This window comes from Pleurodeles waltl, chromosome 3_1 (assembly GCF_031143425.1).
Source record: "Pleurodeles waltl isolate 20211129_DDA chromosome 3_1, aPleWal1.hap1.20221129, whole genome shotgun sequence".
In the NCBI taxonomy this organism is placed as follows: Eukaryota; Metazoa; Chordata; class Amphibia; order Caudata; family Salamandridae; genus Pleurodeles; species Pleurodeles waltl.
In genome coordinates, this window is record NC_090440.1 from 319,663,653 (window position 1) to 319,687,252 (window position 23,600).

The 23,600-nt window shown below is 43.6% G+C and overlaps 1 protein-coding gene across 1 annotated transcript in view; it reads left to right on the forward strand.

Annotated features, from left to right (window-relative positions):
• Positions 1–3,035: 3,035 nt before the first annotated feature.
• LOC138284065 (tropomodulin-2-like) overlaps positions 3,036–23,600 on the forward strand; it is a 338,245-nt gene continuing 317,680 nt past the window's right edge. The window contains exon 1 of the mRNA XM_069222471.1: positions 3,036–3,204. The gene's annotated coding sequence lies outside the window, so the exon portion shown is untranslated. The remainder of the gene's footprint in view (positions 3,205–23,600) is intronic.

Genomic DNA, 23,600 nt, shown 5'->3' on the forward strand with positions numbered 1-23,600 from the left:
CTCTGAGGTTACAGTGTTGGTTCCGGACTTGGTGCGTGAGTTGTCGTGCCCTTGAAGTTCACACGTGTTGTGGATCGAACTCTGGGCTGATGAAGTCAGGAGCGCTGGCGTGGATGGTGTCGGGGCTGAGGAGCAAAGGGGGACGATACGATGTGTGGTGCCCACAGGTCACGGTGCAGGCAGCGGCTCGGTGACGGCATCCAGCGGTGTCGGTGAGACCAGGGCTGTGGTGTGAAGCGAGGCGGTGCGACGTACGGTGTCACCAGGTCACGGTGCAGGCAGCGGCGTCGTCATTGCTGAGGTGCTGTCATTGGTAGGCCCAAGACAGCGGTGCAGGACGGGACGGTGCTTCGTGACCCTCATGAGTGTTGTCCACAGGCCACGGTGCAGTCAGGGATGCCTGGTGACGACACGTGAGTCGATGATGCTGGCATCAGTGGACCGGGGCTGCGGGGCGGGACGGGCGTGCTTCGTGTACCTCACGAGCAGTGTCCACAGGCCACGGTGCAGGCAGTGGCGCCAGTGTCATCAGGAGCATTGTCGTCAGGGATGCCCAGGCTGCGGTGTGAGCAGGCGATGCCGGAGTGCGGGCCCACAGGTCGTGGTGTGAGCAGCGGCTCGGTGAAGTCATCCAATGACGGCTTAAGTGAGACCAGGGTCGCGAAGCGGGGCAGTGCAGCTCGGTGCGGTGTCGGCAGGTCACGGTGCAGGCCAGCGACGACGTTGTCGGCATTGCTGTGGTTTCTCATCTTGAACAGCACAAAACACACAGTTCCCAGTGCTGCAGGTTGAGGAAACTGAAGTATTTGGTGTCCCTGAGACTTCGAACAGGAGGCAAGCTACTTTCTCAAGCAGGGCACAGAGCAAAGTTCACCCTTTGCACTCTTTTCAGGCAGAAGCAGCAACTGAAGGGCAGTCCAGCAAAGCAACACAGCAAAGGGACAGTACTCCTCCTCCAACTCTTCAGCTCTTGTCCTTGGCAGAGGTTCCTCTTGATTCCAGAAAGATTCTAAAAGTCTGGGCTTTTGGGTCTTCTTCTTATACCCCTTTCTGCCTTTGAAATTGGCAAAGTCTCAAGTGTTTGCAAGATCCTTCCTTGTCCAGGCCAGGCCCCAGACACACACCAGGGGGTCAGGGGGTCAGGGACTGCACTGTGTGAGGGCAGGAACAGTCCTTTCAGGTGTGAGTGACCACTCCTCCCCTCCCTTCCAGCACAGATGGCTCATCAGGATATGCAGGCTACACCCCAGGTCCCTTCTGTGTCACTATTTAGAGAAGTGGTGTAAACAGCCCAACTGTCAAACTGACCCAGACGAGGAATCCACAAACAGGCAGAGTCACAGAATGGTTTAAGCACGAAAAGTTTACTTTCTAAAAGTGGCATTTTCAAACTAACAATCCAAAAACCAACTTCACTAAAAGATGTATTTTTTTAAAATTGTGAGTTCAGAGACCCTAAACTCCATACTTCTATCTGCCCTTAAAGGTAATCTGCGCTTTAAAGTTATTTAAAGGCAGCCCCCATGTTAACCTATGAGGGAGATAGGCTGTGCAACAGTGAAAAACAAATTTGGCAGTATTTCACTGTTAGGACATGTAAAACACACCAGTACATGTCCTGCCTTTTAAATACACTGCACACTGCCCATGGGGCTACCTAGGGCCTACCTTAGGGGTGCCTTACGTATACCGAAAGGGATGGTTTGGGCCTGGCAAGTGTGTACACTTGACAGGTCGAATTGGCAGTTTAAAACTGCACACACAGACACTGCTTTGGCAGTTGTGAGCCTTGTTTACAGGGCTACTAATGTGGGTGGTCAACCAGTGCTGCAGGCCCACTAGTAGCATTTGATTTACAGGCCCTAGGCACCTCTAGTGCACTTTTCTAGGGACTTACTAGTAAATCAAATATGCCAATCAGGAATTAACCAATCAACAATGCAATTTACACAGAGAGCATATGCATGTTAGCACTGATTAGCAGTGGTAAAGTGCCCAGAGTCCTAACGCCAACAAAAACAGGTCAGAAAAATTAGGAGGAAAGAGGCAAAAAGATTGTGGATGATTCTGCAAAAAGGGTCAGGTGCAACAGTGGTATTGAATAATTTTGCAGGGCTATCTTGTGTCCACCTGACCATCCCTGTCCATGGCCCTCTTCACTAACGTTCACTATGATTTGTCCAGAATACACTTAGTCAAGTAGAGAAGTTGGATTTGCAAATTAGGTTGCTTGCTTTCACAGCAGAACTTTAGTTCTTGCAACCCCTGGCGGGGTGGGGGAGAGAGAGAGAGATGGAGAGAGAGAGAGAGGGAGGGAAAGAGAGAGACAGCGAGGGAGTGAGAGAGAAAGAGTGTTATGGACTGATGCTGTACATCTTTCATGTTTTGTGTGAGTTTAGACGGCTGCTACCTGTACTGTAACTGTTTTGTGTGTGAGAGAAACCTGCACTGCAGCTGCACCTGCTAGGAGTGCAGTGGGCTTGAACGGCTGCTGTATATGCAGTACCCAATGTGGATGTAAGTGGCGCTTGAAAAAAACGTCTCACTATGCAAAATCAAAAACTATTGCCTTTATTAATCATTGTGTGATTATTAATTATTATGTGTGTCCTGCAAAATAAGCTGTAAACTTACTTAAATTGAACATTGTTTTAGGCATGCCTGCAAATGAAAAACAACGAACAAATAAAGGATATTAGAAATGGGTTATTGAAAAGTGCACCAACGAGGGCAAGTGAGAGAGAGAGAGAGAGAGAGAAAATGGATGGATGGAAAGAGAGAGCTTGCGTGAGGAGATTAAAGGCGCTGGAATGATTTGGGCATTTTTGCCAAGGTTGCTTTTGGTATAGCATTCCGGCCCTGCTTGATTGAGTGTTACAGAACAGTTTAAGCACGCAGTAAGCAAGAACATAAACAAAATTGCACCTTTCTCACTGATTGATGGCACCAGTGTCCCGGCACTGCCTCTGCCTCTAGAGATTATAGGCTAGCCTTACCGACTCACTCTCATCTCCTGCCCACCCTTCTTGCTGTAGAGGCTTGCATGTATGTCACTAGAGCATGCCGGGAGGAGTCGTAGCCAGCTGGAGGCAAAGGGAGGGGCTAGGAAGGCAGTCGAACTGGAGGGTCACCGCAATATTATGGGGATGCTGAATACTACACAGCACCTGGCGTGGACAGCGGAAGCACAGACTGCTCTGGAGGGTAAGGTCGACGGTCCCTTGGCTCGCACAATCAAAACCATACAAGGGTTCAGATGAGGAGGGGGAGGGCTCTTCTGCAGATCCCTGCTCTGAAGGCACCTGTCAGCTGCCTCTGGTCCATGCTCGCGCTTCTGTTACTAACGAGGATGATCGCACGGGCTTCCTGGCAGAAAAACTGCAAGATTCTTCACAGGCTAACAATGCAGCGACCTCCTAGCAGGGGGAATGTGTGCGGAGTGGAGGGACTCACCCTCTCCCGGCAGGCGAGGTTCTTAGGCGTCGTGCCGGCTCCATGGAAGCGGCGCTGCACTAGCTCCTTGGGGGGAGCGGAGCACACGCTCCCCAGGCTGGAGGAATTCCCTCGCCCTCTCAAAGAGTGCTGCTGAGGTCCATTTGTGCTGAGAGGGCAACAAGGGTTTCAGAAAAAATAAGTAAGCATGCTGGGCTGTAGAAGATAGAAACATTGCGGGGAAGGGTTGTATACACGACCCTTTGGGAGGGAGTTCCTTATGGCGTCTGGGAAGGACGGATGAACCCCGGTCCATCTCAACATCCCGTGGTAGACTGATGCACGGTCCTCGGGAGGAAAGATCCGCGCCCTATTCCGAGGAGAGTTGCAGGTTTCCCTGGGGACAGGTACACGCCCTTCCTCACCGAGAAGAACTGATGAGGGAATGCACAGACTCCAGTCTGTGTACTCTTTTTAGCCCTCTGCACGGGAGTAGCGCAGTGCCACGAGGTGTTATCCGCGCAGGGTCACCACAGTAGTGTTAGTCCTCCGGGAAGCAATCCTTACACATGCCAAGAGCTGCCCTGGCATTGTGCTGTGCAAGGCGTGGCCCGCTCTGGATGCTCAGAGGAAGCACCGCAGGGCGTGCAGCCGATCCAGCCCTCTTTGCCGCATGGCAGGGATTGGCTTTATCTTGCCTCGTGCCTCTCTCAGTGCAGTATGACCTCAGCTCAAAGCAGCAGACGTGCAATATGGCTTTATAAAAAAGGTTCTTTTTTTTTACATTAACGCCGTACCTGTCACACGGCAATACAACAAAAAATATCATTTTGAAAGCATTTACTTATTTTTAAAAATACCCAAAACACATATTTAAAACAGGTTAATGCTATGCGTATACTCATAATTTATTTCTGTCTGACAAAGGTAAATGGTGGAAGGCAAATGTTTAGTCAAACTATGGTCGGAGCTCAGGAAATCTGTAGTAACTTTAAGAAAGTGTGTGATTCGACCTTCGTTCTTTGCACGGTTGTCAACTGAGTTTCACTTAAATAAGGAGATTCTTCCCTAGTCTTCTCCATCCTCACTCTTTCCAGAGCGAGGGAATACTGCAAACATCAGCCCAGGATCCAAATGCCGTTGGATAAAACCATTACATCAGTAGGCTAATTTTATTGTCAACTGGCGAAGGTGACCACCTTCCACCCCATAAGCGATTGGGTTAGAAATAATGTACAGCAATGTCACCAAGAGCTCATTAACATCAGTCCCAGAACTCATGCATTTCAAGATGCCCTCTCTCATATGCAATAATGAAGAAGAAGGAGGCATGGTAACGTAAAATGAAACATTTTCCTAAGATCACACAATCTGGCCGTGCTGGGAAGGCTGCACTTATCCGTGGTTTTCTAGTTTCACACTGTGCAAATCAGTCGCTAAGTATCTCTTTCTCTAGCCTGTTTTACTTTAAAGGCTAATGCTTTATCTTACATTATTGGTGCATGAGAGTAGTGTGTAAGTGGCAGGCAGAAACAACATTGAAGCTCTGCTCGTTTTGAGATGGAGGGTCGGAGAGGACCTCAAGCTCATCCAGAGCCAGGCCTATGGCTGGAGTCGTAAGACATTGTTTGACTTATGATTCTGATTATGCAATACATGCCATACATTGGCCATGCTGTATCTTCTACATTGGGAAGCCTAGCAGGCCACTCAAACTGCGATTGAAGTGAACACTAATCAAATATATAAGCTCATTTTTTAACCTCTCCAGCCACAGAACACTTCACTTTACACAAATGCTATTTGCCACGAATGCAAGTCTTTATTATAGGCCATATATTAAGGCTCACGAAGGAGAGATAGGCAGAAATGCTGCTTGTGAAGAAATTTGTTGCGTAAATCAACTGGAGGCTCTCTCACCCAAGGAAATGAACAAGATGATAACCTTGTTATCCCAGGAATAGAGATGGGTAATAGTAATTGAATGGTCTTATAATAAGTAAAGAGCAGTACAATGCTATTACATGACAGATTGGCTTGCAAAATGTAGTTTCAGCTGAACCAAATCTAATAATAGATAGTCCTGAAATTGCACCTGAATAGCATTACTGACAAGGGAAATAACAAGCAAGTCAATTAAGCTATTACCTTACCAAATATTAGAAATAAATGAGAATACTATGACATGAAGCTAATTGATCAAACATGCAAGTTAATAAGAGTATCTCTAAATTAAAGCAAACCAGACAGTTAGTCTAATATAATATGTCAAGCTGAAGGCTAATCACAATTCGTGACCTGTAATAAATCACTATCGATGTCATTTTTGTTCTCAAAACAGAAAAAAGGACAACTAGAAAATATCAAGAAAGTAGAAGCAAACCGATGCACAAAGTGATGGAATTATTTTAAATATTAATTGTCAAAGTAGTATCGTAAAGTGAAGAAATGTTACAATGGATTAAAGTGTCCATTGGAAATAGAGTGAAAACTGCAACCAACATAGAAAGCTATACGGGAGTTGTTCTTTTGAAATTAGTTCAAGATTGAACTCAGTCTGTATATAACATAGATCTGTAGGTGGAGTTCTTAGGCTTCACCATAATAAGAAAGAAAGACTATGGGACGCTAAAGTAGTTTTAGAAATTAAAAGACACCATAAGAGTCCTGAAAGTCTATTGGACAATCAAGGAGACCCACTTTACTTTTGGATGAAGGACGTGTTCAAACCGCAAGTAAGTCTGTGATCTGAACTATGGTGGTATATTTTAGATTTCAGAAATTGCCAATGAAACCAGTAATCCTTCATGGGATATAAATAGTTACATTACGAAAACCACAGATGTGACCACAAATAATTATTATTTGGAAACATGAATATGTTTGGCTTGTCAACGCAGGGCTGTGAGTTACTAGGTTAAAATGACGCTCTTATGATGTTCGAAATGAGGTCATAGAGTATAGATGTATAAAATGTGATAGTTAAAAGGCACTTGTGTAATGTCTCTAAATTCAAAGGAAATATAACAAAGACGTTATAATTTGAGTAAACTATTAAAGAAAGAAAAATGAGGTTCCCTACAAGTTTATTACTTGTTAATCAAAGGACATCTGGAGAAACGAGACTGTGAGAGATCAATCTTGCTTTCCCTGAATAATATCTAGGACTAGGGCCACTGTACTCGGGCTTATGTCCTCTTCTCCAGACAACTAGTTTCCGGACATGATAGTGCATTTAGTTAATGTAACCCTGAGCCACTCAGCTAAGATGTACCATTGTCTTTAGTCTAATATGTTCCCTGTTCTTAAAATGTAAATAAGACCTGTACTTTCAAAGTGAAATCATGGCCCACTGTTAGTTTATCTTTGCAGGCACTAGATTCGAACATCTCTGACGTTTACAGATAGAATGTGTTTTAACAAAGCAAAACTTGTTTTAAAAGACAATACCTTCTTTATTACATATTTAAATATTGTTCCTTTCCTTTCACTGCAGACAACTTAAAGATGTAGTCTAGCGTTTCACATAGCTTTTTAATTAAACGTTTCATTGTTTGAAATGAAGCACCTGTTTCACACGAACTGCACCAAAATAAACAAGCGAAACAAACATGGGTATTATGTATAATAAGATCACATATTGCCATCTTATGTCCTAGCTCTGCCCCTAACCTGCCATAAACCCACAACCCCACTGCGTACTGCCTTTGGCCAAGCACAGAAGTAATTGTGCGCAGGGTCTAGCCTGTGACCAGGCTCCGTGTCAAGCACACCATGGGAGTCAACCCCAGTGTGCATGACCTTAGGTCATGCACAGTGAGTGTTGGGCAGTGATCCTAACCTGAAGCCAGGCCCTGTACCCAACTTGCCACAGTCATCACTGGGGTGGGCTGGGGGTGGGAGGGATGCAGGGACTGGCCTGTTGCCAACGCCCAAGGAATGGCCCTTAGGTATTAGCCTTTGGCCAGGCCTTTTAAAAAAAAGATATTTTGTTCAGAGTTGTGGATTCTACATTGGATGTACTAGTCAAACCGTGAATGTTGCACCTGGATTGTGCATCAAATTTCTGACTTGCGAATCCTGACATCTAAAATGGCAGCTGGAGAACATGGTACCAAGGGCCTGATTTAGATCTCGGCAGAGGGTTTCTATCACAATGGTGGCAGATATCCTGTCTGCCGAAATCTAAATAACATAGAAACAATGGTATTTAGATTTCGTCTGATGGGATATCCGTCACCGTTGCGACGGAGTAACCCCTTGGCTGAGATCTAAATCAGGCCCTAAGTGTTTTTAGATGTCAAGTGTTCATGAGCCATGAATCTGACTTTAAAATTCAAGCTAAGGGAAACACCTTTGAGGGTATCCAGATTGTGGCCTGAAGGACATGGTTTGTCTACTCTGCCCTTGTTTGGGCCATTTCTTTGTAAACTACAGGACACAGGTACAATGCCTTTAGTCCTGTAACGGCTGCAGCATGAGAATTTTTTCTTATACGCCAGGTACCACAGATCCGAAAGGAGAAAAGGCTTACTTATCCAATCAGATTTTTTTTATTATTGAGATCCCAGATGGCAGAGATATAGAAAAGTCAATCAGCAGAGATACACACAAATGTTAACCTTTTAAAATCCAGTGGCAACTTAGTTCATAAACTACTGAATTAATTTACACCAAACTAAAGAAAGCATGCTTTCAGAGTAAAGTTCTACTTTCCTGCCAAGTTTTGGTGTAAAGCTTTTCAGCGGTTAGGTCTGTTGACGTGAGCAAAATTTCCAGTGGGAGCTAAAATGGGAAACACTTCTACCCCCTCCTTTAGCTTTTTCTCATGGACTGATCTTTGCGAAACTTGGCACGTAGAATCTTAGCTTACTAAACCAGAAAACTGCCAATATTCGTGCAAATCCATCCATGGGGTTATTAGTTATAGGCAAATCAAAGAAAGCCTTTTCAACTGAAAGTGTGTTAAACCATAACTACACATATGTATAGGAAAGAAATGGCTCAAACAAAAAGGTCCATATATATTATATATTACATATTATATATAGACACATGCGCACAACACACACACACACACACACACACATATATAATTAGGACAATGAAAAGCCATTTTTGTTTGATAACCTTGGCACAATTCAACGAATCAACATGAAACTTAAAATAGATAGATAAATAAATAAATCATCTCACTTGGGCTCAACAAGTGTCATGCCTCTCCATTAATCTGGGTGGGGCGATTCAAGGAGGAGGGAATACAGGGGATGGGGGAAATTACTTTTCCCATTATAATTTCCATGGCTATATTTGCTCTCTGATACTGAAATAACACAGAAGTTAATCTGATCATAATTGGCATGAAAGCAGAACTTTTTTTTTTCAAGGAAGTGCCTTTAATTGTTTTGGTGTGAATCATTTGAGTAGGTTCAAGAAATTAGCATTTAAAAACATTTTTGGTAGGCCTAAAAGTGTTAAAATGTTAATTATCTGGACTGTTAGTTTGCTGAGACCCACAAACCTGAATTCGTGGACCTTTTGTGGACCAAATTAGAAAAAGAAATATGATTGGATGAGAGAGCTTTTCTTCTTGTCCATTTCAGGCCTGGAAACCCAAACCTGGGTCCACAGATCTGAACCCTGAGGATGACTGGCGGCAACTTAACTTTGAGAAAAATATTGCCCCTGCATTACTGGTCTCAGAAACTAGGTCCAGGAGTCTTCCAAAATAAAACTGAAGAAGTCATAAGGGGACATTGGGCATCTCCATTTAACCCTTGGGTCAGATGGGAGGGAGGGAGGGGCCCAGAGGGACGCCTCCTTAAGTGAAAAAGAGATTATAATTTGCTATTCTGCCATTTTGGAGGAAGGTAGGGGCATGATGATCCACTTGAGGCTTCACCACTTTTGAGTCATGGCCCTCCCCACACTCACAATAGTAGTGTATCTGCACATATACTACATTTTACACAGTCATTAATAGTGACTGATGTTTGATTGTTGATTCATATGGATATGTTTGACAAATCTTCTCTAAACAGACAAGAAAAATGGTTCAGCTACCTCAGTTCAATCCTGGAAAACTTAATACAGAGTCGTCCATGAAGACCAAAGTAATGGGTGAGGAGGGTAGAGATGGAGATTAAGCAAGAAAATAATATTTTACACATTTCGTGTAATTCCTTTTAGTATAGATTGAGAAATTCATAAACAACTAGACAAAAGAGTGATGGGAAGTACTTTTTTTCTCTTAGAGCATGAACTATTACATGGTCACAAGAAAAAAATCAGGTTGAACTCGAAACAATTATAGGGTGGATGGGATGTGTGATTCATGACATCACCAAGGTCAGCTGCCATGGTTTCCTTGGCACACAAAATTAACACTGGCCAGCTCAGAGCTTCTCTTGTTCACTGTTCCCATTTGCAGATAGGGACCCTATCAGATGTCAGTAGAATGTGGAAAAGGCCCAAGATAGTATTTTTAATTCCCTTATCATCATTTATAAATCGGGTAGTAAAGCTGTTGTCAGTTACAAACAGCCTCCTGTGAACTCTTTCACCATGATTCCTTTGGAGGCTGAAGCTGGGCAGGACAGATGTCAGCTGTTCAGCTTTTCCCTTTTCATCACACACATTATACATGTGTAAATCAGTCTGTAGAAAATGTTTACAAGGTGTAAGAATCTCATGTCATCCCTAATAGTAGGCACTATATCTTAAGAGTGTTTGGTCTGGAGAAACACAAAGTCAGGATTTATAATGTACCACTGACCACTTTCAGCCTGATTGGGTCTGTTTAGTTGAGTGTAGCTTGGTTCCCGTGGCACAGTAGGCACAGGACCCAAGTCTGGGCATAACCTTGGTCACTAAGGGTATTATATCAAACACAAAAGGTGATAGGACTAATGTTTGCAATTTGTCTAACTAGTGGCAATCACTCCTGGTAGCCTTTCAACCTATTGTTTTTATGTCCACTGTGCCACCTCAGTTTGGACCCAGCCATATGCAAAACAGTTTTGATTCTGCTCCACTAGGAGTAGTCCATCCCAAACTACCAGACCTGGTCCTCTTAAAACTTGAAACTTAATAGCAGTTTCATCTGTTTGCTCATTCCATTCCTGATTACGAAGGGCAGCTTGACTCGACATAAGCAATAGAGTGCCTGCAAAATAAACAGTTGTCTCCACTATTTACTTAAGTGTTAAGCATTCGATTCTTTAAACTCTCAAGTAACTGAACTGTACTGCCCACAGACTCTGTTTGTTAACCTTTCCATTACTTACCTCTTACCTGAAAACCTGTAAAGTTATCATCAACTGCTTTACCATCTATATTTTATATTTAGGTAACCCGATTTGAGTATGTAATATTACCATTGGCATCTTCATGTAATAAATCAATTTCATTCACCATATATTAGTGATTACAACTACTTCCCTGTGCATAATATACATATTTCCATATGACTGTGCTATTTCGGTATATGAAGGTACAAAGTGGGTACTCCTTGCCTCTTTTATCAGTGATTTCTTTTGCACTCATCATGGAGTACACTGCTTTCACTACAGCCAAACAAGTTAATTACTTTGTTACCTCAATGGTTGTTTATGATTGCAATGCTGACAGTTCATCAGAAGTATGTTGTATCTCCTCTTGAGGAAAGGAGTACTCCACTTCATTTTGGCTAGGTTTGCACTACCGAAATACAATATATATAAATATATATATATATATATATATATATTACCTAGTGGCCACATGGTTAGGGCCATGTTCCCATAGATAAAGTGTTTTTTGACTTGCCTATATCTTTGGCACCGTTTGACAATCTTCACAAAATTTCCCCCCAAAAAGTGTTGCTATGATTCTTGTTGCACACGGAAAGTTTTGGGGTGATCTGTCAAGTGGGGGCAGAGAACAGGGGGGGGGTGCTTTTCCCACATTAATTCCCATAGGACTGTTAGACACTTATACAGCCTGAACCACCGGACGAGGATCACACCACATTTGGCAGAAAGCTAGCTTTGGATACGCAGATCATGCTTTTGCTTATTTGGTGTAAATCCGTTCAGTAGTTTTTGAGATATTAAAGAGAAAATACATTTGTATATCTCTGGCTGCGAATATTTCGTGAATAATTTGTGAAATGTGCAATTTTTTGCAAATACACGTGTGAAAAGAAGAATTGTAATTGGCTCACCGTAACCTGACTAGAAAGTTGCGGCCGCCATTTTATTTCATGGGACACAGTCCTTGGAGGTGATAATCCAAATTGAAAGTGGCATAAGGGGTCAGGGTGAAGGTACCCTGACCCGAGTGGTGTGATATAGGTGTGTTTTAGGGTCAAATTATGGGTTTAAAATAATTTTGCGTCACCACTTGGGATATTCGCATAAATGTGCACATTTTCACAAATATGGAAACATTTAAAAGAAAAACCACAGATTCATTCATACACTATTTCATTCATTCATACATGCATAGAGAGACTCATGCGCTCGCTCACTCCCACACCAACTCAGGCACTAATGCACCCACTCACACCCACTCAGACTCACACACCCACTTTCAGACCCACTCAAACACTCACGCACCTACTCACAGATCCACTAATAGAGACAGGCCCTGTGGCCAACCTCCGCTGCCCACCGCCAAAGGACGTGTGTGGGGTTGGGTGGTTATAAGGGCTTGGCTTCAAGGGCTGGCTGCAGGCCAGGCCTAGTGACCAATCCCTGCTGCACATGGCCAAAGGTCATGCATGGTGGGGTTGGAATAACGTAGAGTAATAACAATTGCATTACGTTAAAAAGGCATAGAAATTAATTGAAAAAAAAACAAAGGTTACAGGGATGGTATAGTTAGGCTCTGAATTTATTTGTACAAAACCATAGAAATTCAGCCTTTTAAGTAACTACAACTCATGCCCCAAGGTAACTATAATTTGTGCCTTCACAATGCACAGCTAATTACTCCACATATTATATAATTGATGAGATCTTGTCTGGTATCTTTGATATTATCACTGCAACATTTGCAATAAAATTATTGATAAGAAAACTGTGCATGGCAAATGTGTGAGTTATAGATACCTTAGGGTGCGAGTTGTAGTTACTTAAAAGATCCCTAACTATACTGCTATAACTGCTGAATTTCTATGGTTTTGTCAGAGTAAATTCACAACCTAACTATAACCTTTGGTTTTGTCAGTGAATATATATATATATATATATATATATATATATATATACGCACACACAATATGCAGACTTCTTTCTGCCGATGGACATTTTCTTGTATTGGTTTGCCAAGGTTTACAGGATGGCTACTCTGATGCCACTCTGACCAGCGTTTAGTCTGCTCAGCAGTTTTCACAACAGCAAAGGTAGTGGCAGCTTTGACACAGAGAGAATCACCACCCCCTGCATTCTAAATGAGGCACAGTATGTGAGAGGTGGGCAGATAGGAGATCTGCCAATTTTTGTGATCTGTAATCGTATAACTATAAATGAGCCCCTTTATTCCTCATAGTAAATGGCCTCTAAATTCACAAGTGTATTTATAAGATGTTTCTCACTAGGAATCATGATCCTTCCCTTCCCTTTTGTTACTTATTTCTAATTCCATAAATTAAGTAAATTTCTATCATTAATTTACAGTTTAATGCTGGAATCTTTAGTCATGTCCTTAAGAGTATCATGTTATTTATTATTAACCTTGATTACATTTTTATTCCCTGATTTATGCAGGGTGCTTCAAGTCCATCAGAATAAAATTACCTATGTGATGTAATTTTGTGTTTTTTCTCGGATCTAAAACCAACTTTGTGTATTTTAAAATTTTAATACTTTTGTTGTGCCCCACTTGATCCTTCACCCTAAAGAAAAAAAAAATTTGGGCATATATGTTGGCGCAACATTGGTATGCGTTGGCTTTCGACTTGTTTTAACAACTAAAAATAAACACATGGCTGACTCTCTCATGGCTTTTTTGGCTCTTTCAGGCCGTTGCCTTTTGCCAGGAAATCACTCACATTTCCGCAGCAGCCTTGGAGGGCAAGGGGCCCGCCTTTTTAGGTTTTTCCTGCACATTTAATCAATCAATCAATCAAGGATTTATAGAGCACGCTACTCACCCCTTAGGGTCTCAAGGCGCTTGGGAGGGGGGGAGAGCTACTGGTCGAAAAGCCATGTCTTGAGGCGTTTCCTGAATGATAAGAGGTCTTGGGCCTGGCGGAGGTGGAGTGGTAGGGAGTTCCAGGTCTTGACGGTTAGGTGAGAGAAGATCTTCCTCCGGCGGTGGTGCGATGGATGCAGGGGACGTAGGCGAGGGCGAGGTTGGCGGAGCGAAGGTTGCGGGTGGGGGTGTGGAAGGTGAGTCTGTCGTTGAGGTAGGCAGGACCTGTGTTGGGGAGAGCTTTGTGTGCGTGGACGAGGACTTTGAAGGTGATCCTCTTTGATACTGGTAGCCAGTGTAGGTCTCTGAGGTGGGGTGAGATGTGGTTGTGGTTGTGGCGTGGGATGTCTAGAATGAGGTGGACGGACGCGTTCTGGATTCTTTGCAGCTTTGTTTGGAGTTTGTTTGTTATTCCTGCATATAGGGCATTTCCGTAGTCCAATCGGCTGCTAACCAGGGTGTGGGTGACAGTTTTCCTGGTTTCTACGGGAATCTACTTGAACATTGCTTCTTGCACTGTGCTTGTAAAACCTATTGTTAATATATAATCTTAAAAGCTTACATCCCACCTCCTTGTTTTCATTGTTTCCTGTGCTTGCCACTTACTTTTCCTCTGTTTCTATTGGCTGTAGAATGCTATTTCATGTTCTTCCTCATGTGTTTGCTCTTATCAGTGTCCTGAGGCCCAAGTACTGTTGTCATCCGCTTTTGAAGCAGAGCTCTTTTTTTGATGGTTTGCCTGCACAGAACTTGCGTGCATAGCCAAGAGCTCTTAATGCACCCCCCCTCTCATATGGAACTGTGGTCTACAGCTGCTGCAGTGTAGTAATCACGCTCCTCTCCTTCACTGACGTTAGGCTGCACACAAACATGTTCCTCTTCACAATGAGCTTTAGTCTATCTTTACACGTCTCTATGATGTGCATTCCTGAAGTATTACCTCAGATTGCACTAAATAAAATGAGTCAGTTGAGCGCCACTGACTTGCATTGAAGTCTGTGGTGTTTGTTTAAAAAACACAACTTTTCAGATGTCCCCTTTTGGCCTGTTATAGAGGGAGAATTGACGTATTTAAAAGGGAGACTTCTGCTATCTGAAAGTAAAAACACAACAATGCTTTACCCGCAGCGTGATGTTTTCCATGTTAGTTGTAGTTTCAAATTTTTTTAAATGGAGTATTCCGTTCTCAAAATGGCTGCCAGATTTCAAGCACTTAAGCTTGAGTTACTTTAGTCCTTAAACTATTTTTATTTATCAACCCAATGAGAAACTGAGTGTCTTGACGCCTTCCCTGCTCTGGAGGCTCTGGGGGTGAAGCTTAGCGACTTAGACCTTACACAAGCAGCTGCTGATGGTGCAGCAGGACCTCAATGCAGGGTAAGGCGTCCGTTATGTGTCAAGGTTTCACAGAGGGCAGAAGGTGGAGCACACTTTCACAGGACAATGCATAGTTCCACACTGCTTGCTCATCTGACCCGTGGAAGGTGGGGTGGGGGTCTGTCCTCTTTTTCAGCCTTGGGTACCACTAACCTCATGGGCTAGCCACTGCAGTTCGGTTCTGGGGTATGAGTGGTGCGAGATCAGGAGTGGGGTTGCTCTTTGTACAGTGATCCATCCACAACAAGTGCATAGAGGCCCTCTCAGAGCGCGAAGTGCCCTTTGTTGAGGCCCTGCTGGAGGTCAGCAACATTGCCTAAGAGACTCACCCAGAGCACTAACACACCAAAGCCTCCTGGCCCCTGTGAACACCCTAGTATATAATCCTTGTACCTTATTAACAAATCAGTACTCTTGGATCCCAGGGATCCCAGAGACGTCTCTCTGAAAACCAGATTGGCTGCTCTTAGCCAGTCTCCTGGGAAAAATGGTCCAGTGAATACTGCTTGCTTTTAAAATTGCATCACTGATATGCAGCACTCACACTGAAATATGTTAAGTAACTACAAATTACAACAACAAAAATATTATCAATCACAAAGGTGAAACCTAATGTATTTACTAATGCTTGTTCTTTGTTTGAATTACTGTTAGAAATAAGATGGACGCTAAGTTGTCACGGAGCGGAGCTCCCGTGATGACTCTAATGATGTCAGAAAGAAAATAAACAACAGGAGAGTAACAGGGATGTTACACTGCTACATGTGTTATATATATCAATAAATACATATTAGTGGATAACAGTGTACTCTAATGTACCATAATTGCAAAGAAAAGAGAAATCATTAATTGTTGGGTACAGTAAAGTGTAGAATGAGAGCAATTATGCAAGCAGAAATCAGCTGTAATATATGCACCATCCTAATAAATAGTCCGTGAACCCATAATGTCATACAAAAGCGCATTTAAGATGCATACCAGCCTAACTGATGTTACCTGACCTCAGATATCTTGAATATGCGGTTTTACGAGGCCATATTCAATGGAAATAAATGCTTTTTCCTCCTGGTGAACAATGTGTAAGCTTTAAGATAATTGATGTTGGTCTCACTAGCTGTCTTTTTTTCTTTTTCTTCCCACGGACACTTTTCAAGGCAGAATTGCAAGGCCAGAACGATGTGGAGGTTATGAACTAAGCATCGAATGATTTGCCTGGCTAGACTTGCCTTCCCACCTTCTGTGATTTTTAGGAGTCATCCCCCATTCACACAGTATCCTGCCTTCTCTGAAAGGAATGCATAACAAGGGTTTCTAATAGTAAAAGGGACAATGGGTGTAGAAATTATATCCATTTGAATTCTGCAGTACACTAGCGGCGCGACCTAAAGTTAAGTGACTTTAATATGACCTAACTTGAAATGCCATCATTCTAAACTCTACAGCTCTCGCCTTGGGCAGCAACAATCATTTCGATTAGAAATCTACAAAACAAAGCTCTCTATTCCATCGGGTATGATAATTATTCTTCTCAAACATTTCAAACAATCTCCTGGTAGTCTTGAGTTGCAAAAACATAAAGTTTTTACTTGAAGCTAACATCTGCTAGTAACGATGATGATTGATAGGCAAATGTCCTTTTTTGTTGGTTGTAGGACATGAAACAATTCGTTTTTAGCCTCCTTTCTTAGTTTCCCTTACCCTCGGGTGAATCTCCATCAGCCCCAAAACAGTAATTGTGAACTATTTTCTTCTTTTTAAATATTTGTTAATTCGCTAGCACAACCTCCTCGTCTTCCTTTATTGAGGTTGACAAGCCTTTGCTCCTCTCCCGAGGCTTCACTGCCACTTCCCCAACTTAATCGTTCTCTGTTGTAGTGTGTGATTCCAAGATGCTTGGATCGCTTGCTCCCTCCATTCACAAACCTATCAACTCACACGGTGCCACCATGTGCAACACTATTTTGCGTAGATACCAGGTCTTAATTTGTAAAACAATGAGCATAGGAGCCCAAAGCTCTCCTCAGAAGCCCAGGGTGGTACAATTAAACGTTGGCATGCTAAATACCAAGGCTGGTAGCTTTAAATGTACTTCATGCTTCTTTAATCAACTACCAGACTCTCCCTGCACCTTTATCTCACTCTTGCAGGTTCCTGCTTTTTCCCTTTGTGATGATTTTACGATCTTTCTTCACGATTAGTATTTTTCCCTCTGTAAATATATGTATATATGTATGTATATATATATATACTTTTTTTATATGATTTATTGAAGGTTTATTGAAAATACAAACCAGGCTTGGCACAGAAGCACTCTTTACAATACATCGAATCCACTGCAATTTGCAATACAGTTTTTCACGATATGCTGTACAGATGCACTTTAGAACAAACTGTAAGCTCTCCCCATGGGTCTCAGTGTGGTGTGGCCTCAAAGGAGCGGATTTCACCGTCCAAGGACTATGGCCTGGGGGGGCATAGTCAATATGTATCCCTCTGTATGGAGCCCAGTCTTTCCAAATTCTTTAGTGCTTTTGTGAGCACCCCTTGGTTTAGTACACTGGACGCTCCAGGCTCATACAATAATCCATACCTCCATACCCTATGTGCACCCATCCAGGGAGGGGGCTTCAGCACTCTTCCAAGATTTTGCAATATCTCGTTTGTAATCCGAAGACCCAGCCAGAGCAGCACCCTTTTATGATGGTTTCCCCCCCACATTATCCACAATGTGCAGTAAAATCAGTCTTGGCTGCCTGGGGATCCTCCAACTCATCACCGCCCCTAGAGTCTCCAGCACTTTCCCCCAAAATTGTGACAGAGCCAAATAGTTCCAAAAACTATGCAGTAAAATCCCTGTGGCATTGCTGCATTGCAGGCAACACCAAGAGTCAATCAGACCCATTCTGAACAGCCATGGTCTCGTGAGGTACGTGCGTTGTAATAAGTTAGGTTGTATGAGGCTGAACAGAGAGGCCCGCCACTGCCTCTCAAGGAGCAGCCACAGCCTTTCTCCAGTCGTTGCCCTTAAGCAGCTCCAGGTCACTAAACATCTCTGTAAATATTTGATGTCGAAAAATGAGTGCCAGTCCCCAAAAATAAGTGCTAGTGGCGTGCCCCCACCTGAAACCATAGGCTCAAATTAAGCAGTGGTTGATACGTTTGTGAATTTTTAAGCACGATTTTAAATTAGTGTTCGGTGGTGAGTGGGAGAATTATATCAGACCTGTATTAGCCAGTTTTGCAAGACACTCTTTGTGATCTGGGCTAGATTATAGGGGTGTATGGGTACCTCTGTTTTATAGATCAATTCTGTTTATTAATCAGCAACCAATCAACATTGTACATAGCCATTCGCCTACGACCTGGTGGGCCGGTGGCATCAGAGAAGCGATCGATTTGGAGAATAAAAACAGCCATCCGCCTACAGCCCTGGGGCTGGCAGCAATGCATAGAAGTGATTGCATTTTCAATTAACTGGAAAAATATCTCAAAACAAATGAAAAATAAACATCTTCCCTCCCCCCAATCCTCCAAACATGTATGCAACTAAAGCAGTCGGGCTATCTGGTGGGCTAGGGGTCCCATAGTCAAAGGGGTACTCATGTGGGGTGTAGGGTTGGGTGGGGTGGCAAGATTTTGGGTGAATCAGAGCAATTTAAGATAGGATGGGCATATCAGTATGTTAAATTCGGATGACAAGATGCAAATGATCAGGCCCAGTCTGCGGAGTAGTCCTCTAGTCGCTGAATTAGGGAAATCGATATATGCGTTCCATGCCCAGTATGTGCCACAGTTTGTGCAGCCAGGCAGTTTATTGGGGAGGTCTACAAGTGCCCCAGAGAATGGTTAGCACCTGATGTGCTGCACCTACGGCTAGAGCCATTAGTTTGCTTCAGCTGGTTTTCAGGGTGAACGTCAGGAGGTCTGGCAGTTTCAAAAATATGTATGCTGGGAATGTAATCTAGTACCTGGGCCCAAAACCGGGAAAGTTTGGGACAGTGCCATGATAAGTGGAGGAGAGAACCTGTATTCCCGCACCCTCGCCAACACTCTTTGGAGCGGTGTGGTATTCAATGCCCCAAGCCGGGCAGGAGTTAAGTACCAGTATGATATTATCTTAAAAGCTGTCTCCCTACTAGAGGCATTGGAACTTGTGTGTCGTGCCCTGTAGTATATGTCTGACCATTCATCATCAGACAGTGTTCGGCCAATTTCTTTCTCCCAGCGTCTTTGCCCTGGCATGTGGGTGGGGTCTTTACGATTACGGAGAGAGAGCATAGCCCAGAAATCAAGTGGCTGTCAGGCGATTTCCAAATAAGCCATTTTTGAAAAGGCATCAAGGCTCTTTTGGCGTGGGATCTAATGGAGGGGCGGAGCACCCAATGGCGGACCTGAAGATATTGGACACTATCTGTGTCCGCCAGTCCATATTCCTCCTGTAGCTGGTCAAAGGGGATTATACCTTGTGGGTCGAAAAGGCAGCAAATGCGCTTGCAGCTGCCCTCCCACCATTGCCAGAAGCGGGAGGCATCCAGCCAAGGAGTAAACTCTAGGTAGCCCAGAATTGGTGTAATTGGGGAGGGGAAGGTTGTTAGGCCTGCTCTCTCCACCATAGTGTCCCACACTTTAAAGATAGCATTCGTCATTGGGGAGGAGTAAAGTCCCCAAGATCTGTGTTTTTTGGGGAGCCACGGCTTTTTCCAAATGTGGGAGCCCACCCCAACCTGGTCCATGAAGCACCAGTCTTTCTCCATTAGGGGCCTGCTCCACTACTCCAAGAATCAAGGTTGCAGTGCCTGTGGGTCAGTGGGAGAGCTTGGAAGAGGTAGAGGGTGTGTGGCAGAGTGGTCATTTTAATGGCCGTAATTCTGCCAAACCAGGAGAGACCGAGGCGCTCCCATGAGGACCTATCTATTTGGACCTGTTTGGCAAGAGTGCTGTAGTTAAGGGAGATTGTTGTAGAAAGTGAACCGGCCAGTTGAATCCCTAGTAAAGGTATGTGTGAGGAGGCCCATTGAAATAGAAAGCGGGTTGTAATGGACGCCTCAGTTTAAGAGGAGGAGGACAGGCTCAGGATCAGGGATTTTTGCATATTGACTTTAAAGCCAGAGTAGGTGCCAAATGTATGAAGCTCAGAGACCAAGGCAGGGAGGGAAGTCAACAGGTATGGTGGGGAGGATAGTCCATTAACTCTCACTGTGGCCCTCGGGAACTGTATATGCTGGAGACCCAGCCACGGAACCATGGGCCGAAGCCAAAGGCCTCTAAGGTCAGGTGCAGATAGGGCCAACAGACCCTATCAAAAGCCTTCTTTGTGGCTATGGAGAGGAGAGCTGCTTTCTGAGACCGGGCAACTTTATCCATTAGGTGGTAAAGTCCTCTAGTATTGTCTCCACAGTGAGCCGGTGGATTGAATCCTGCCTGGTCAGGGGAGATCAGCCCTGGCATAAGTGGGTTGAGGCAGTGAGTCAAAATACCTGTAAATATTTTGGCATCAACATTAAGGAGGGATATGGGCCAATATGACCCACAAAGCATTGAATCTTTGACTGGCTTTAGAATGATTGAGATAAAAGCTTCTAGCATGGAGTCCATGAGAGTACCTAAGAATGCAAAGGAGTTGAAGAGGCGTGTTAACACCGAGGCCAGTTCAAAGCTGAAAACCTTGTAAAATGCAGATAAAAACCTGTCGGGCCGGGGGACTTTAATGGCTTAAGGCAGGTGATTGCAGAGATCACCTCTTCGAGGTGTATGGGGCAAAGAAGGGATAAGTAACCGGTAGAAGTGATGAAAAGCATTGACTATTTGCAAATCTGAGTGGACTTCTGTATCTGGAGTCTGGCAGATGAACAGAATGGTCCTAGATACAATCTTGGAGTGCAAGCGGTGGGCCGGAACTTTGCCACAGGGATTTGTAAAATCTATGTTTTAAGCGGAGAAGAGTGAATTACACTCTGTCAAGGTTCAATCGTTTAAGGAGGGCGCGAGTGCGCTCAAGCTCTCTCCACATGCGATGGGCCTGTTATCAGCCAATTTCATACACTGTTAGATCTCCATTTCACCATGACACACTCTTCACCCTAGTCCAGAAACTCACGCACTCGTTCAGCCAATTAAAGTAAATTTATGTCATCCTACATGACCCTAACCAACAAGCCCTTCCAGCTAGCCAATGAGATTGTATTTCGATTAAGTTTCAGTGATAGTCATATCACCTTGCATGACATTGTCACTCAAAAGCTTCCAACCAGCTCAGCGAACCAGACCCTTTTCAAGCCGGTTCAGGAATAATCATTATGACACATACTGTTCTCGATTACAACAGCTCACTGGCTAGGGTGTGCTCACCACAGCCTACAGACAAACAGTAGACCTAAAGTTTCTTTATAGCTAAAACAAGCTACAGAGCTGTGTCTTAATAATCAATCACACAGCCAAGGGACACGTGCTACAGAAACATAAGGCAGATATAAATCTAATATGGCACACCGACACCCGGATAGTAGCCTGTTTTTTCATGACGCTACAGGAGCATTGCAGGTATGAGATCGTTAATCATGGGAGAAAACTAAGGAACACTAAAATGCCCCCCGGACGCACCATTATACAATGTTTCATGACACCCAACGAGGTATGGCAGTCACTGGGAAACAGTGGCACCAAAATGCATCTCCACACTCCCATCTGCCTGAATCACTAACTGCCCTGCAGTACCTCTCAATAGCATTAGACATTACCGTATGTGTTCATAACAGGCCACTGTTATACAACCTCAACCACAATTGCACGGCACTGCAGACTGCATGTTCAGACTGCAGACCATATCTGGGTTACCAACCAAGTTACCAACCAACAATATCCTATTGATGCCTGAGGGCAGAAGTGAGGTGCGGATTTCCGACTGTTTAACAGACATCTAGTGAGAATCTTTTTTAAACCTTTTTCCTACAGCACTGTTCTCTTTTTCTCTGCTTCTTCTTCTCCACAAGTACCACAGTGTCACTTGCAGACATGGCCTTAAAGTGTGATATTACTAGCAGAATTATTTATCCTTCAGTTAATTTTCAGAAATCAGTCAGCAACTGGGCATGGAAATTGCTTCTGTGCAATTCAAACTTTACCTTTACCTTAGAACAAATAAAAACTGTTCTTCTTCAGGCTTCTCTGTGGGTCAGTGAGGTTGAACGATCCCAAAAGTCACTTTGAGCAGACTGTCCAGTGCATGATTGTTCTTTTTTCAAAGCTCTTGGACCCCCGAGTTCTTCCCTGCAATACAGCGTCCTATTTGAAGTATCCTCTAAAATAATGTAAAGGTTTTTGTAAATTGGATGGGCAAATTAACAATCACTTAGAAGTTTATGTGCCAAGTGTGATATGGCAAAAGAGGAGAATTATCTAGGAACATTCCTGCCATGGGAGACATTGTTGGGTCCTGTCACCACTTTGTAATCATCCTTTTTATATAAATACACTCAATGGAGTATTGCAAAACGTTGAATCTAATGCCCTTAGCATCTTAGCGTTGTGGTTAGGGTGTTAGTTGCTCTCTTGTTTGTTAATAACCCTGTGCTCTTATTACCCATAGAGAAAATCTCCAATACAGTCCAACCCTCCTACAGTTACTGAGGTGTATCAGATAAAAAATCTCATGCTCTTAAGCAGATTCCATGTTACAAGAAAAAAGGCAAGTAACAGATTTTATTCGTAGCAAATTGGCTATAAGGTCAACTTTTCATTTCTCAGAAGATACTCAGATTTCATACAGTTTTCATCACTGCAAAGCCATTTATGTCAAGTATTTACAGCAGCAATACAGTCTGACGTAAGTATTGGGGTCTAAATATTGTTTAAAAAAATATTGTTCCAAGTGGCGTAGTCTAGTTAGATATTTTTGTAAATGATACTTAGGACACAATATTTTGGTCAGACAGTAGTTACGCCACAATATTCTGGTATCATATCCTGCAACGCTGGGTGCCTTTGATAGGAAAATGGAAACAAACATAGCTATCACAAGGACACAGCAATCATTACATGTATTTTCAGATTTGGTGGCTATAGGTGAGGATTATCATAGTTAGGCCCTACAGCCAGCCCTTGAGATCTGAGCTTTAGATTGCAATTTGAGCTACAAGGTAGCTGATTCTATTGGCACCACAGACACTTTGCAAGGACTGCTGTGCTGCCAGGAGGAACTGCCACTCTGCAACTGCATTGCTGTGTTGGCCTGCTACTGCTGTTGTAGGAGGAACTGCCACTTTGCTACTTGCTCTGCTGTGTTGGCCTCCTGCTTCTGTCCTGCAGTGAGAAGGACTGGACTTGCTTTTTATATCCTTGCAAGCAAGAATCTCTAAGGATGTGTTGACTTGCTCCCTGTTTCTTTAGTCTCAGGGGCATCAAAGACTGCTGTAACTCGCCTGCTAAAACACCTGAACTCTGCCATCTGTGAGTCTACCATGCCAAGTGGTGCCACCCCAGTCCTGGACCCTCCTTTGGAAGTGAGCCTAAGGTGCTATGCCTTTTGTGGATTTTCTTGAAACTGCAACAAAGCAACACAAAGCCTTGCAAAGCAATGCTGCACAGACCGCGCATCAGGTACTGTGTTCAGGGAGCAT